This window comes from Balaenoptera ricei, chromosome 17, assembly GCF_028023285.1.
Source record: "Balaenoptera ricei isolate mBalRic1 chromosome 17, mBalRic1.hap2, whole genome shotgun sequence".
NCBI lineage: Eukaryota > Metazoa > Chordata > Mammalia > Artiodactyla > Balaenopteridae > Balaenoptera > Balaenoptera ricei.
Genome location: NC_082655.1, coordinates 1,747,750 through 1,759,948, shown reverse-complemented (window position 1 = coordinate 1,759,948; position 12,199 = coordinate 1,747,750). Strand labels below are relative to the sequence as shown.

The 12,199-nt window shown below is 59.4% G+C and overlaps 1 protein-coding gene across 5 annotated transcripts in view; it reads right to left on the bottom strand.

Moving 5' to 3' along the window:
- Positions 1-7,534, bottom strand: part of TSNARE1 (t-SNARE domain containing 1) — a 91,918-nt gene extending 84,384 nt beyond the window's left edge. For 4 of the 5 annotated variants that reach the window (XR_009498508.1, XM_059901967.1, XM_059901966.1 and 1 more), the window contains exon 1: positions 7,367-7,534. The gene's annotated coding sequence lies outside the window, so the exon portion shown is untranslated. The remainder of the gene's footprint in view (positions 1-7,366) is intronic. The other variant, XM_059901969.1, reaches the window with a different exon arrangement.
- Positions 7,535-12,199: the final 4,665 nt, after the last annotated feature.

The window sequence follows — 12,199 nt, the reverse complement described above, 5'->3', positions numbered from 1 at the left end:
CTCACACCATACACCACGATAAAAGACAAATGAATAAAAACTTTAAAAGGAAATCAATGAAAATGAGAAGAAAACACAGGAAATCAACGAAAACAAGAAGAAAACACAGGACTTCTTTTTAAACTTGAAGAAAAGAAGCCTTCGTTAACTACGACTCAAAATCCAAACACCACATGTGAAAGTTGACGGATCTGACTACACGAAAGCTGCTACATGGCAAAACAGTAAGGACAACAAAAGACAGCAGCAAATGCCCTGAATTCATCTGACATTCAAAGAACTCATCTCCATAATCTACAGGGAAAAAAATCAACAACGCAGTTTTTAAAACATGAACAACGTCAAGGAACAGAAAGCTCACAACTAAAACACAAATGGCTCTTTGATATATAAAAAGATACCAAACTCATTCATCATAAAGGAAATGCAGATGTGTCCCCCCTCTGAAGCCTGATCGGACTCAGCGTGGGAGCAGCTGGGGGACGGGCGCCGACAGCTTTCCACGGGTATGTGGACCGGTGCCTCCCCTTTGGAGGGGGCCTGGCAGGGTGTGTCCTAATGAGGAAAGTCTGAGTCTTCTGACCCAGCACTTGCACTCAGAGCGTACATCCTACATACATGCATCAAATGACATACGAAGAGGTCATTCATTCTGTAATAGACAAAGACTGAAAATAACCTAAATTTCTATCAACAAACAGACTATATTAAATCGATTCTGACATACCCATATTCGAAATATTCTGCAGTTGTCAACAAGAAAAAGAGAAGCTCTCTGTACGGATACAGGAAGACCTCCAGGACATTTTGGTTAGTGGGGGAAAAAATAAAAACCAAGGTGGAGAAGAAATTTATAACATGACTTGTGACAGAAAAAGGAAAAATATCAAAGTGTAGATTTGCATTTGGTAGATAATCGCATTCTTACGTATCTGGAAGGACAGATAAGAGACCAAGAGCAGAGTCACATGTGGAGACAAGGACCGGGTCGGCTGGGATGGGGAGACTTTTAACTTTCTACTGTATGCTTCCTCATATGTTTCTACTTTTGAACAATATACACTATTCAAAAAGTGCTAGAGCACTGGAACAGTTAAACCATGGCCCATTCACACCATGCAACAGGACTCAGTGATCAAAACAAACAAACTACAGGTACATGTGACAACCTTGAGAAATCTCCAGGGAATTATACCAGATGAAAAGAGCCAGTCCCCAAGGGCTACATACTGTATGATTCTATTTGTATAACATTCTTTTATTTTTTTAATTTTTTTTAACATCTTTATTGGAGTATAATTGCTTTACAATGGTGTGTTAGTTTCTGCTTTATGTATAACATTCTTGAAATGACATAAGAAAAAAGGAGGACAGACTGGGGCTTCCCAGGAGTTCAGAAGGGTGAAGGTAGCAGGGAGGTGGGTGTGGCTACAAAACTACAATCACATGACAGCAACAGCCTATATTTTGACTGCATCCATTGCTGGTATCCTGGGTGTGACATGGTGCTACAGCTCTGTGAGATGCTGCCTTTGGGGAAACTGGGTAAAGGTACACAGGAAGGCTCAGAATCAGTTCTTACAGTTGTACATGTGAACACACAATGTCTCAAAATATAAAGTTTAATAATTAAAAAAACAAAAACAAAAGACACCGGGCTGTCAATCTCCATGCCCGAGGTCACCAAGTGGCCAGAGCAGAGGACATATCCAGCCTGATCTGCTTCCCGAGTGCCTGCCTCCTGGGACATGGGGGCCACAAGGGAGGTGACCCCGCAGGGCCCGACCTCTCTCTGAGCACAGGGCAATCCTTCAAGGAAAAGGGGAAGCCCAGTGAGGAAGGGTGTCTTTCCCAAGGCACAAAGCTGACTCTGTGGTTTTAAGCTGCTGGCACCTGGGGGCTACTTGTTACCGCAGCAAGACCTACCCTACACCATTAAGACTTCTGTCCATCCAATCACATCTGTGCCTGCACCTGCTGCCTGACTTCACTCCTGCCCAGCTGGCCCTCCTAGCCCATAAGACAGAACCCCACCTGCTGCCTGTGGGGCCCCCCCTCCACGGGCCTCCAACCCCTCCTGCAGGTGGGCAACGGCACACACTGCCAGACGGAAGAGGCAGGGCAAGGCTGCACCCCACAGCAGCAGGCGGCTCTGGCCCCTGCCTCCCCAGGTGTAAAATGAGGGATGAACCAGCTTTAGAGCTTTTCCCAGCTACAGAATCCTTTCTTCAAACACAATCATCCTCAGAAGGTCCAGGCGAAATGGATGAGATCGGAGCTGCTCTTGCTGAAGGAAGAGGATGCTGCCAGCTGGGGTGACTAGAGCCCCCCCAGTTCCGGGGACCCCCTCAAGCCACTGGTCCAGCAGCTCTCCACAACCCTGGGTCGGTAACGCTGTGGGGCAGAGTGGGAAAGCCCAGGTTCTAGGGCTGGACACGCCAGGTCCTACGCCCAGCCTGCTCTGCACTTCGTGGCCTTGGGAAAACAGGCATCACCTCCTGAGGTCTAAGAGGAAATGACTGCCCCGCTTCCCTGCTCTGACCAGTGGCACTAAAACCACCACACCCTCCACTCGGAGCTGCGGCCACGCTCCTCAGGGTCCCTACAGCACGTTCCACGTGCCACCCACCTGCAGGGCCCTGGAAGACTCATCCCCACACAGCTCCGCCCCCTGCAAGCTGCCGTCTCCCTTCTGCTCTGAGGAGCCGGGGCGCACGTGTGAAGCACCCGCTCACGGCTGGCCCTCCTGGAGATGCGGGTGGCCCCCGGCACAGCAGGTGCCCAGAAACCAGCTGAAAGAGCTGAGAAATAGCTAGCTTGTGCTTATTACATGAGCATTTATCAAGCACCTACTGTGTGCTCTTCCTGTGCTGGGGCCACAGAGACAGACAGGGTCCTGGCCCTGGAGAGCACATGGGGAGCCCGACACCAAACAAATGACCACAAGGAAACGAGGGAGCAGCCACGCAAGGCTCTCCATCAGTCTGCAGCCCCTGCCCTGCCCTGTGCCAGGTCCCCGAGGACGGGCCAGGCTTCCACACGGCAGCGCAGACCTGAGCCTTGACCGGTCGGAGGACGTCCCCGGGGGCGCTGGTGCCCGGCCATTCCAGCCAGACGGGCAGCCAAGCTGACCCCAGAGGGCAGGCTTGGGCAGCCGAGAAATCGGCCCAGCAGGTTGACCAGAGGCTGGAAAGACATTCAGGTCACACTGTGAGAGCTGCAGAGGCCAAGTGCGGAGGCGGCCTGATGCTGCAGATGGGCGCCCTGAGAGATGTCAGCCGGGGAAACACGCCAGAGCGGCCCCCGGGCAAGAAGAGCCAGGACACTGAGAGAGGAATTACGGGGTCCAGGCTGGAGGTTGCGGACCAGCGAGAACGTCCGCCCTGCGACTGAAGGCTTTCCGGACCCTGGACCCGGTGGACACAGAACCGACTCAGCGCCCAAGCCCAGGCCCGCCTCCCACCTGCCCAGGCTCATTAGCACCCTGGCTGTGGGTGAGGCCGTAGCGGGGAAGGAGGGCAGACCCGAGGCAGGGATCCAGCTCCTCGTTGGCACCGCCACTGAAAGCCTGTGCTGAGAGGGCAGCCAGGCCCGGGAAGGGGGCTGTTGTGCCGTGTTCACGTGGGAGAGATTGATTCCGGGCTGCCGGTGTAAAACTGTGTCCCTTTCCAAATACTTGGCAGGAATAGATTATGGCTCCCGGTGGAGGGCAGCCAGCCAGAAGTGTCTGGGGCGGAAGGCGGGGGGGCTGCCCCCGGCCGGCTCTGTCTGGCGTCAACTCCCTGAACAGAGCTCTGATGCCCCTGCCATCCCCCAGGGTGCCTGCCCCCCATCTTCCCCAGACAACATCCCACCCCCCTCCTTCCCCACCACCCCGCACCCCTAACATCCGGCTTCCTAGTTGGTGCAGGCGCAGCCTGTGACCCTGCGACCACGTCCAGGGTCTGGCTCGGGCAACAGTAGGACAGACGTGGACAGACAGGTGCCTGAGCATGGCACCTGGTCCCAAAGCCCTAAGGACCTGACTCCTTTCCACAGGTCCCAGAGAGTAGCCATGGCCAATAGTGGGCTCACTCTAACCCCCTTTCATCCGGCCACACTGGGAACAAGAATTCCAAGTTCCAGCCCAGCCGCGACCCCCCCGCCATGAGAGATACCACACTTCCAGACCTGGACTCCCTAATGCCCTCGACCCTTGCCAGGCTCTCCTTTAGAACATCAATTCAATATGGAGGGAAAGTCAGGATTAAGTCTTTATTAGTATAATCATCACCACTACCAAAGACGTTCTCCAACTCAGAAAGCATCCTCTGGGGTGGTGGCATCTTCCGATCTGGTCCTCCCAGGAAGCAGCAGAGCAGGAAGGCTGGGCGGGCGGGACAGCAGAGCGGTGAGCGGGCTCTGGAGCCAGAGTGCTGGAGGCAAATCCTGGCCGCTCACTTATGGGCCTGTGACTCCGGGTAAGTTACTCAGCCCTGGGAAGCGTCCTGATCTTAGGAATATGAGGAACCTAGCAGGTGCTAGGTCCATAAACGGTGCTGACTATCACGATGGTGATACAAAGAGGGTGACGATGGCCAGTTCTCCTGTGTTCCCGCTCATCCACCTCAGACGCAGGCCAGAGGGCACCCTCTGGAGCCGGAGGGCTGCTCAGAAGAGGGGCAGCTGCACCAGCCTCCCGGGCACTCCCTGACTCCACAGCCCCTCCCACAGCTTCAGTGCCTGTGTCTCTGCGATGGCGCGGACGCCACCACCTCCCGGTGGCTGCGGGATCAGAAAGGACAGAGGGCGGGGACGTGCTCATGAGCAGCGTGGCTCAGGGCCCCACAGCTGAGACTCCGCCACGCTGTGTCCGCGGGGCTTCACTGTTCGTACCCGGATGCTGACGCAGGGCTGGGTCCCCATCCTTCCCTCGGGGGACATCAAGAGGCAGAAAACGAGACAGTCTTCCATCAACCCACGTAAAGGAAACAATAAAACTTTATTGACTGGGAGCTCCGAGCTGGGGGCTCGCAGGGTCAGCACGACTGCCTGGCCTGCTCTCCTGCGTCCACCTCGGGGCGGGCTGCCCTCTCCGGGAGGCGGGAGCGCAGGGCTGCTGGGACCGTGAGCAGCCTGCCGCGCCGGTTCCCGGGAAGACCCCGCTCTTCCCCGCCAGCAATCACTCCGGGGAAAGGTCCACGGCACTGCTACCACCATCGTGGACCCAGCCACACGATACCGAGCCAAGGGGCCGACAGCCTGGACTCTGCGGGCTGGGAGGGGGCGCACACCTCTAGCCACAGGCCCCTCGTGTGATCCGGCCCAGAGCCCAGACCTCAGACCCCTGGTCCCTGCTCCCCACAGCCCTGTCTCGGGCGCTCTTCAAGCGACTCGCAGCGCGGCACAGGCTGGCCCTCCTGGGATCAGCACCCAATCTGGGCCTCACCTGCCTCCCTCGGGTCTGCTGCTGTTCATTCTCCCTTCACTTTAGTCTTTTGTCACCCACTCCTCCATTCAGGGATCCAGCAAACACTTAGCAGCCCCGCGGTGCTGAATGTTCTGGCAGAAAACAGAGGAATCCGAGAGGCGGCCTACCTTCACAGCCCAGCAAGTCCATCATTACTGGCATGGCACAGATCACAATTCAGAGAACAGAAAGGATTACGGCTGGACTGAGCCACCCAGGTTAAATTCCATTTGTAGCAAATAACACAATCAAAACAAACCCAGCAACCACAGATATGCCTGTGCGCGTTAAAAAAAATCTAAGCCTTGGCCAACAGTTTGTTTCTCCCAAACACTAGTCCAAACACTAGTCGGAGAGCAACGAAACTCTCAGTAACACAGACAGGTGCTTTGTGCTGTGAGCCATGGTCACAAACGTGGGTGAACTGACCCAGGGGAGGAAGGGGACAGGAAAGCGTCCAATGAGAACCAGAGTACAAGGCATTCCAAGTGGAAGGCACAGACATGACAAAAGACATGGGCTGCGCAGGAAACAAGGGCTTCTGCACTGGCAGGGCACACGAAGCAAGTGGTGGAAGATGTGGCTGGAGCAGTAGGCAGGAACAGGGTCCCGACCTTCACCTTGCAGGAAGAGACTTACGGACTCCCGTCTGCCCATGAGCCCCCAAACCCCTAGACTGCAGTGCCCGTGTCTAGGTGCCCACCTCAGGGCCCTGCAGAGGAGCGGCCCGGAGAAGGTAGCCTGGATACAGTCAGAGCAAACAAAGGAGGAGAGAAATGTGCACGTGGCCCAGGAAGCTCCACCCCCTCCAGGAAGCCTTCTCGGACTGCCACTCTCCCACAGCCACTGCAGTCACAACTGGGCTCCTGCACTGTCCTGGTCAGGCTGCACCGGGTTTCTACCGAGGACCTACAACATATGAGGTTGACCACTCAGAAGTACCATTTTAATAGGCTGAAGCACTCCAATACTGACAAACTTCACCTGGACCTCACCCTGACACTCTGTCCACCCTGGGGCTATAGTGAGGAACAATCCCAATCCCTGCCTCCTGGGGACCCAAGATAAAGCGGAAAACAAGCAAACAAGCGACAGTGACAAAACATGAAGTGCTGGGAAGGAAAAGAGAAAGGACCTGAACCAGGGTACTGGTAGGAGAGGGCGGTCAGGAAAGTGGGCTATGACCCGCCGGAAAGATGGTGAGCTGCCATCCCACCAGGAACTAAGACAAGGGCAGGAAGAGGGTGGGTGAGGAAGGCGCCAGGTGTGCCTGCAATGGCAGCAGGCCCATCGAGTCCAGCAGCTCGACCCACAGAATTTTCTGCCATGACCACAGTGTCCCATGCCTGCGCCGCGCTGGCTAGTGGCCGCCACACTGGACGGCGCACAAAGAGCCCAGAGAGCAAAGGAGGAGTGAAACGTGAGTCTCCCCACAGGAAGCCTCTGGAGGGCTCCCGCGGGGGCAGCACAGATCAGTCACCTGGAAGCTGGACGGGCGGGAGGGCCCGTGCCCTCCGTGCCCCAGAGGCACGTTTTAAGCCAAACGTAGAGGAAAGGCAGAAAGGAGCAGAGGGGAGGCGCATCGTGTCCGGGTCTCCCTCAAGGGCTGCCTCCCGCTCGCTGGTGATGAGCAGCGTCCCTGGCGCCCAACTGGTGGGCACCCGGGCCTCGGTGCGAGCGCTCCGCCCCCGAGACCCTGCCCCTCCCGCGACCCCGCCCCCTAGACCCCGCCCCACCCATGGCGGTCCCGCCCCTCCCGGAGGCCCTCCCGCCGCGCGGGCCCCGCCCCACCCCGCCCCCGACCACCCCTGGCCGCGCGCGGCCCTCCTGGCCCCGGCCTCCGCCGCCTCCGCCTCCGGCCTCGCGCCCTCCCAGCCGAGCCAGCCTACCCCCGCCGGCCCGGCGCCACCGCCTCACCTGGGCCTCGGTGGCTCGCGGGCGCGCTCCGTGCGCTCTCGGCGGGAGGGGCGGTACGGGGGGCGGAGCCGGCACCCAAACATCACGTGACGGCCCCTCTCGCGCCGGCTAGGGCCGCGAGGCCGCCCCCCGTCCGTCCCGTCGGCCCCGACGCCTCGCGCCAGCCAATGGCCGCCGAGCCGCGGACGGGCTGCGGACGGCGTGAGCCCGGGGACTGCAAGTCCCAGAGTGCCCCGCGCGGGCGGCGGAAACAGCTTGGGACGGCGGCCGGCTGGGCCAGAAAGCCTGCGCCCGGCGGGAGCGCCCGCGGGTACCCAGGGCCGGGGCCCTCGAGGGCCACCGAGGATGCGCCGTCCCAGCCTGCCGGGCTGGGTCGAGCCGTTCCCGCCGCCTTCCCGGGCCTGTAGGTGGCCGGCTCACTCGCACCCCCGAGCCTCAGTCCCCCCATCTGTGGAACGGGGGTGACAGACGCGGAGTGCGCGGCCCCCGCCTCAGAGGCCCGACCGGATCTCACGGGTCTGAGAGGCAGAGCCGCGGCGGCGCAGTGGCCGTGCGGGCCCCGGACTCGGGTCTGGAGGGCACAAGGGCCAGCGCCCGGGTCTAGGGCGGCCGCTGAGCACTGCCGGGAGGGGCCGTGCCCTGCGGACCCCACGCCTTGGTCCGTGCCTGCGGGGGAGTAGACGGGATCGTCACCACACACCAAAGCCTGTCCTCGGAGGGCCTTCAGGGGACGGGTCTCCAGAGAGCGGGGTCTGAGGGTGCTCCGGCCACGCCCCACCCTCAGCGGGCGCGGGTGTGGAGGAAAGGAGGGGAAAGCGAAGTACACCTCCTCCAGGACGACCACGTGCGGAGTGTGCTTCCCGCCAACCCAGCGGGCCGAGCGGGTGCCCCCGGGGCTGCGGACCGGGTGGTCTAGCGCGAGCAGGGCCGCCCAGGGCGGGTGCTCAGTACCTGCTGCCTCCTCCCCAGTCTGGGGCGAGGCCCCCTAGCGCGCCCCGGAGAAGCAGGAGAGACGGCCCCCTCCATCAGGACCTTCCTCTGGGAGAACCAGGACCCGGACGGTTGAGGGTCAAGGGGATGGCCAAGAGACCCCCAGAGGAAGAGCGGAGGGAAGAAGCTGCCGCAGCCCCCACGGGGCATCTGTCCGCTGCACTGCAGCCTCACTGTGCCCGCGGGGTCTTCAGAAGGAGCCTCCGTGTAGCGCCCGCCGAAGCCGACCCCAGAAACGCTCGCTGTAACAGGAGAAGCCACCTGGGCTTCTGCGTGGTTGTACCAGATCCCTGGGTCAAACACTGTCAACCTGGGGTCTGCAGCGAGTTCCCCTCCCCCACCCTTCCTGTCCATCCCCTGAAGACCGGCTCCCAGGTCAGCTTCTCTGGGAAATCAGCCCACCCAGCCCCGTCCAGGGGAAGAAGGTGTTTACACTTCCACGCTGCGCCCCCCCCCCCGCCCCGACCCAGCACGTGGCAGCCGTCACTCACCCACCACAGACCCTCCTCCATCAAATCCTGTGAGCAGGTCATCCCTGCGGCCCAGTCCCCCTTTGTCCCTTACCAACAGAACCCATTTTGTTCAAGGCAGCAAGGTAGTGCTGGCCCGGAGGACGACGGCAGAGGACACGGTGAGTCTTCAGACCCAGAAGGGACCGATGTAGCCAGCTAGCCCTCTGCCTTCTCTTGTTCCAGCCTGGAACGCGGGCACGGTGTCCCAAGGAGAGCAGCCATTTGAGGAGCAGAGGGGTGGGTCCCAAGCTGTGGACAGGGAGCAGCTGCGTGGTGGAGCCTCCGCCCCAGCTGCACCCTCTCATGAGACAGGAGACCAGCCCCTGCTTCCTCCACACTGCTGCTGGCACCGCTCCTAGCCCGTACGACCGCATCCGGCATGACGACCACCCTGGTAGGCTTGTGACCTGCCCACCGTGCAACAGGCCTCTTGAGGGCAGGCCCATGTGGTTGAATTTGCATCTTGGCACTCAGCAGGGCACCCTGCACGTGGTGTGGCCTCAGGGAGTGATGACAAGTCAGTGAGCACACAAGCTGCACTCACGGGGGCCTAGTGTTCACTCTGTGTCCCCACAGAGCCTACTCTCTTCTAACACCAAACCTATCCCTGTGTTGCTGTGTGATGTTGAGCAGTGACACCTTCTCTGGGCATGGTCAAAGCGGTGATGTGGGAGCTGGCTGGAGAGCAGGCATGGGAGTGGCAGGGTGGCGCACCGCTACCCTGTCACCTGTCACCCGTACAGGGCAGTGTCACTGGGGGACACGTGCTGGGGAAGGGCTGGCGCAGGCCCAGCACCTAGCAGGGGCTTGACCAAGACAAGCACCTCAACCCCAGCTGTTCGAGACCAGTCTCAGGCGCTTAGAAAACTGACTCCACGTGAGACTCCTAGCAGCCTACCAAGGTATTTATCACCAAGCAGGAGTGGCAAAAAAAAAAAAGAAACTCCATGACAGGAGCACTTGAGTGTTGTCTTTGCTAATCGCATCCTCTGTGAAGGAGGAGTTTGCCGCCCCTCCTGGGAAGTAGCAGAACCTGCTTATTCCCCACCCCCATGGGAGGAGGCATCTCCACACCCCAAGGAGCCAGTCTGTCTGTCCCTCACCCACCACCCAGGCTTGCTACCTGGCACAGCGTCCCCCTCTCGTCTTGCCAAATCTTATCCTGTTTGCCATCATTTATTCATTCAACAATCTTCCGATGTCAGGCAACATGCTAGACCTTGGGGATGCCACACAATTAGATTTGGTTGCTAATGCCAGAAAATCCCAATAACAGTGGCTTAAATAAGATCAACGTTTACTTTCAGTGGTGCACATTCAAGTCCAAATAGGCCATAGGGCTGGGAGGGTGGGCCTCGCAATCATCAGTACCCTGGACTCCTTTAATCTTGTTGTTTCTCTGACCCTCTAATGGGCCCCTCTGCCTCATGGCACAAAATGGCTGTATAAGTGCCAGCCATCATGTCTGCTTTCCAACAGCAGGAAGGAGAACTGGATAGTGGGAATGCACGCACCCCCAATCCCATCCTTTTAAGTACACTTCCTAGATACTGTACACCGCATATCTGCTTACACCCCCCACCACCACCACCCCCCCACTTGCCAAAACTGGGTCCCTTGGGTACTTTTAGTTGCAAAGGAGGCTAGGAAATGTCTTCTCCCCGAGGACTATGTTCCCAGTGGCCATCTGGCCTCTTGTACCAAGTAAGAAGGGGAGGATGGGGCCCATCTAATAGTCTCCACCAAGACACAGCCCTTGTCACAGTGCTTGCTGTTTAGCAGGCAGGCCACAAAACGCACAAATGTGCACTGGGAACCTGGGTGAAGGCTGTACAGGAGCAGAACGGGGGTGTGGGGGATCCAAAGGGGGGCTGGGGGTCAGGGAAGTTCCCCTTGACAAGGAGGCCTGGCACAGGGGAGTGTTGAGGGGTAGCGTTTCTGGGAGGTGAGTTGGGAGTGTCCAGCAGGAAGGCAAGGAGACTGCGGACATCCGTGTGCCGCTGTCACACCTCCTCTGTGGAGGCGTCCTGACCTCTCCAGCCACTGATGGCCTCAGAGCCCCTGCCGCTCAGACCACCCCTTCTGCTCCCTCAGCCACAGGTGGGGAACCTGGCCCTGGCAGCGAGGGGCACACACAGGCCCAGCGCTGCTGAGGCCCCAGGCCTGTCTCTGACGCCCAGGCCAGAGCTCTACCTCTACATCACAGCCCGCGCCCCTCGGGGCTTAAGATCATGGGCAGGTAGTGGCCTTCAGATCATGGGCCGTGGGCTCGAAGACCAGCCCAGTGGACTTTAGGGAGGGTCTCGTCTACTTCTCCCTTGAAGGTCCACCACACACAATTTGGCCTGATTACCTGTGCTCGGTGTGTGCACTGATGCGCAGTACACCTGCGCCCAGGTGACACTGGGACCCCATGAGGGCCGTAAGCGTGCTGGCCACACCCCCAGCCCCTGGGCAGCCTGCGGTACTCACGTGGGGGGCGAGAGCAGAAGGGATGGGAAGACAGACACTGAAGGGGACACCTTGGGGGCCAACCGAGGCAACCAGAGCTCACTGGCGCTTATTTCTCTGCCCAGGACACACCCGCATTCTGTGGCCTCCCGGGCAGTTTGGCGGCCCCATGGCTGGCCCCAGACATAGGACCGGGAGCAGCAGTGAAGGGCGCCTCTTTCCAGCTGTGCCAAGCCTGCCCCACTGTCCTGCGTGCATCCCCCTGGCCACCAGGACATAGAGGAGCTCCGCCGGCTTGAGGGCCTCCAGCTGACAAGCCCCAAGAGGGAAGGGCCCCAGGCCGAGGGGCTCTCTCATCCATGGGCGACTGAGTGTGAGAGGAGAGGACAAAGGTTGGGCTGCAGGAAGCGGACAGAGGAAAAGGCACCGCCTCTGCAGGGCCTGGACTGCTATCTGAGCCCCAGACAGCACTTGGGGTTTGGGGAAGGGGGTGCGTCAGCCCAGCGCTGTTTCCCAGGGGCTCAGGGAGTTGGCGTGAGGAGCTGGCAAGTGGGGGAGGAAGAGGACAAAAGAGCAGGGGGTGTTGGGGGAGGGGGAAGGGAGCAGGAGGCCACTGCCGCACCCTGCGTGGGTCTGGCTCACCCCCAGGTAGGGCGGTGGGAGCTGGGCCTGCGCTTTGGGCTCCTCTGGGAGGAGTGTGGTGAGTTCTCTCGGCCCAAGGCGTCCCCATGCCGGGACCAATGTGGCTTCTGCCCGCACCCCGCCTTGATTTCCTCTGAGGTGCTCTGCACACATGGCACCTTGTTCTTTTGGTACCAAGTCTCTGTTTAAGGACAGGCAGACTCCTTCTCCTCTCCCTGTCCCTCTTCTCCCTCCAGCT